Below are 4729 nucleotides of genomic sequence, written 5' to 3'. Positions count from 1 at the left end.
CATTTTCGTTTTTATACTTCTCTGTTTCTATTATTCAAATTTTTTTTATAAATTCACAGAACTTATATTAATCATTCTCAGCATGCATGAATTTTTCGAAAATTTTCGGGCGTATTAGCTCAGTTCCTCACCAAAGAGCCAAAGATACCCAAAGAGCTATTATTGTCAATTTTTGCAAATTTTTAAATCTGGGGAATGTTAAAACAAAAAATGAAAAACAGTAACTTTCATACATTCCAACTTCTGAGGGCCATTGATACCTGAATGTATGCATGTAATACAATTATATAAGTGTACTTATATATTATGAGATACACTACATATACATAAAGTATATATACATTCTGACAGAAAAGATACAATGATTATTCGTGGAACTATCATAAAATTTTTTTGTAACTTAATGTACTTTTCTGATTTAGTTTAATTTTTGTTGACAGTTTAATCTTTGTCACTTTCCTCATTTGTCACAGTTACACATTTTATTTTTTTGAGTATACTGCAATTGCTCGTTTCGAAAAAGAGTGAAAAACTTTTTTAAAAAACCTTTAAAAAGTATATTAAATGACTCGTCGAATGAGCTCTAATACAGAAATTTTTAATATTTTGAGGAGAATATACCATCTGAGAAGTTAGAAAAATTTGTTAGAAAAAATCTTAAATTTATAACACGCAGTCTTTAAGGTCTTATATTTAATTTAAGCAAATAAAACTTTAAAAACCTTCAAGAGTTTTCGAGATAGAACTAAAAATGTGCAAGCCTAAAAATTCAAGTTTCAGTCGGTGATTAATGCTGTCGACCGCGAGAGCGATGGTCGCCGAGAATTTCTGAGATTTTGTTTCTTAATTTTAATTCGTGCTGAAAATCAGGAAAGTTATTGAAAAAATTTTTAAACACCTTCAAGTTTGTGCGGCCGTGCCACAAGTTGAAATCGAAGTACAAAATTAGAGAAATTATTGTACTTTTTTAAAAACTTCTCACGTGGTATATTATCTTCGAAATGTTGAAAATATCTCTATTAGGACTCATTAAACTCGTAATTTAATAAGCTTTCCAACGGTTTCTTTAAATTTTTCGCGCTTCTTTTGGGAATGAGTAATCACGTTTCAAAGTCAGCAGTGATTTTTAATAGTACTTTCGCTGACCGTATCGACAATTTCAGACGGTACTGTACTACTTTTAGGTTACGTTTTAAATTTGTCGAGAATCATCGGACTGGCAGAAATTTTGAGCAGTTTATTTATGAAAACAAAATGTGTCTCTGTGATGAATGAAGAAAGTGACAAGGATTAAATTCTCAGGAAATATAAAACTAAATCAGATAAATGCATCAAACATCCAAGTGCCACGAAGAATCATTGTATATTTTCTGTTGGAATAGCTGATTTTAGAGGAGATTACGATATCCGTGGCGAGAACAATTTATTGTGGATTCATATAGGGTTTTTTGCTGAAAAACACGAATCTGAAAGTTTTAAATCGATATCTCTCATAATTTTCGAGATATCGAAGGGATCCCTGTGACTGCCCTGGCGGAGAAAAGGAACCGAATGGAACCTCTACAAAGTACCCGTAAAGACCCCATTGGGTCTTGATTCGGTTTCTTTTTAAAAAACTAAAAAAAAAGAATAGCAAAATCAACTTTTAAATTGTTGAAATTCAGATTCTACGTTAAAATTCCCTATAGGAGGTCACGGAATAATTGCAATAGTTTTTTTTTGCAACGGTAAAAATTGAAAAAAAAATATAATACGTATGACGCCTGTTGATTGCTACCCTTTAAACGGATCATCTGTAAGTAGCAGTCAACAGGTGATACAGATCTTATATATTTTTTAAAACTTTTTACCGCTGCAAAAAAAAGTATTGCGGTTACTTCGTCAGTTTCCAATAGAAAATTTTACGTAGAATCTCCATTTCCACAGTTTAAAAGTTGATCTTGCTGTTTTTTTATAGTTTTTTAAAAAGGAACCGAATGGGGACTAAATGGGGTCTTTACGGGTACTCTAAAGAGGCTCCATTTGGTTCCTTGGGTCCGCCAGGATGGTCACAGAAATAATGTAAGATCATACCCCTGTCCCTTTTTTAATGCCTCGTGGGGGGATTGATAAAGTATTTTGAGAAATATTTTCAAAATCATTATAGCTCCAAGCAATGAGTTATTTCAATTTATAGTTTATTCAATAACGTACGCAAGGAACTTATCGATCAATAAAAAGAGATTGTTAATATCAATAATAACTTATTTTTAAACTGATATTTATTTCGAATTCAAACCCATTCCCGAAATATCGACTGTGCGCGGCCGACCACATGTGACTACGACGCGCGCGGCGCGCAAGAGCGGTAGGCACGTCGGAAAAGTGCTGACTGTTAGTCGCGAAAATCATATCTCCGCCGGGTCTGCGCTAATGTTGAATTACATCGGGTTATAAAGTAACTTTTAACGAATGAGTGCGTTTTTTCAATTTTCAAAAATATTGAATAGGTCAAATGTTGTTAACGTTCAAAGTTACTGAAAAACGTCAAATTTCGGACCTTAAAAAATGTATATCTTTTAAAATATGCATTTTACGAAAAGTTACCAGAGACCTTTTCGTCTTAAAATGGGCCATATTTTTTAGAAAAAAATTGTCCAGATCGAGAAAGTCAATTTTTCATAAATTGTTACAATTGCAATATAAACAAAACGTACCAATTTTTCGAAAAATCCGGGTCTATTCGGATTCAGCGGCTCAAAATACATAATAATAACGCCTTTTTATCCTTGGACATATTATTGCATACGGTAGCATTGCCCACTCCCGGACTAATCGAAGTAAACTTAAGAAATCATGTACATTAAAACAAAAGTTAAAAATACCGATAAATCGAAAACTATTTGAGGTATCGATTTACAACTTTCGGCTTCATGTTTATCGCTAAAAATCCTATAGGAATCCACATTAAAACTTTGTCGCCATGAATATTGTAATCTTGCTGCTTTTAATTTTTTACAAGATCTCCTAAATTTATAAAACTGAAATAATTCACAATAATAGCTCTTTCGGTGACTATACTTAGATAAAAAAAATAAAAAATCATCCCAGAACAATTCAAAGAAAAATATTTGAAAATTTTGTAGATTTTGAATTTCCGGACAACATTTAAAAAAAAAATCATGGACGTTAAGAACGTTTGAATGAAGTCCTACGATTTTTTTCAGATTTTTCTAACTTTAGATACAGATAAAAAAATAAAAACGAAAATGGACGTTACATCATGAATTGTATTAATATAACTTTATTGAGATGACGCATTTTTCAAGGTAGCTGAGAATAAGCAAATAAAATTTGTACTTCATTTTGAAATATCTGAATAAGGAACTGCAGGCCGAGGAACAGAAATAAATGTAATATACATTTGATTTAATTGTGTTAAAAATAATGTAGAACAGTTCTCATGTCGGACAAAATCTAGTGCGAAGCACGAGATACTTGATGAGAATTTATTCTCTAAAGCCGAAGAAGCTTTAACAATAGAGAATTGACTCTCACCAAATTATAATTGTCAATGCCTTGACTTTTAATTTTAAAAGGTTTTCCTACAACTGTGGGGAAAGTACAAAGACCGAACGCGTGCATTGCGCGAAGTGTGAGAGCCAACAGTCGCACAACTAAGACGCGCTAAAACTTTCGAGGGAATCTTTTGGTTTCTGTGCTGAGGCAGGCCTGTCGTTGTTTTTTTATTTTGGGTGGGCTGAGGGTCCTTTATGTGATTTTACGCTTGATATATTCAATGAATTGATTTATGTGTGTGAATGCACATCTGTTACTTAATTAATCGCAGGCTGGCGTGGGGCAGCAAAGGAATCACTGTCATCCGAATAATGTGTCCAACAGTCGATCCAACAAGCGCGTTGAACAACAAAAATAAGGTTTTGGTTTTTTGGAAAAATTAGAACAGATGAAACCTCCGGAAGCTGCGACTACGATCGTTCACCGAACGATAGATACCGACGCATCCGGAAGTAATACGTCATCCGACTCATCACTTCCCACACCACCGACTCAAACGATAAGGTACGGTACAACATTTAAAACGAAAGGAAAGTTTTAAGAAGAATAAGCATTGGATGAAAACAATTCTGTCAACAATGAAACTCAAAGGTGACTCAAAAGAAATACAATAACATTAAATAAATTATTAACATCATTTCTACTGTTTCAACCGATTCATATAGATAGTATTTATTACTGAGAGAGTAGTAAAGCTAGATGTTGTAAATGAGGGATTTTAGTATCCGTAATCCCATGTGAAGGGATTTGAAACCTTGAGTGTTCTGTGATCACTGGGTAATTGATTTTGTTAAATATTTTAAGGTTTGAGGAGACTGAGTCCGCCAGGAAAATTAACTTCTTTAATAAAACATTAATATTAGATCAAACACCGTAGTGGTAATTTTTCTTTAAAGAATTACTTAATATCAAAGTGTCAGTTCAGAGAACGCCAACATGTTTATATGGGCCATTATAGACCGTGGGCTGACAACGTAAATGGGAGCGTGATACGGATAAGGCCAATTTTCACATGAGATGTTCGTCTGATGATGAGGAACGTAAAAATGCGTACCTGGCAGGTATGAGCGGATGCGTTCACCTGTGGCGACCTGTCAAAGGTGCGAATTTTTGGCAGTTAACTTACGTGACTCGGATAAGGTTGAAAATTGGTGTACATGTAGGGGCTGAC

General features: G+C 33.6%; 1 protein-coding gene across 3 annotated transcripts in view; it reads right to left on the bottom strand.

The window, feature by feature from the left end:
* LOC117174442 (5-hydroxytryptamine receptor-like) overlaps window positions 1–4729 on the bottom strand; it is a 554399-nt gene that overhangs the window by 55689 nt on the left and 493981 nt on the right. The window lies entirely within an intron of this gene.

Source organism: Belonocnema kinseyi, chromosome 6, assembly GCF_010883055.1.
Source record: "Belonocnema kinseyi isolate 2016_QV_RU_SX_M_011 chromosome 6, B_treatae_v1, whole genome shotgun sequence".
Classification (NCBI taxonomy): domain Eukaryota; kingdom Metazoa; phylum Arthropoda; class Insecta; order Hymenoptera; family Cynipidae; genus Belonocnema; species Belonocnema kinseyi.
The sequence above is the reverse complement of the archived record's forward strand: the minus strand, read 5'-3'. Positions and strand labels throughout refer to the sequence as shown.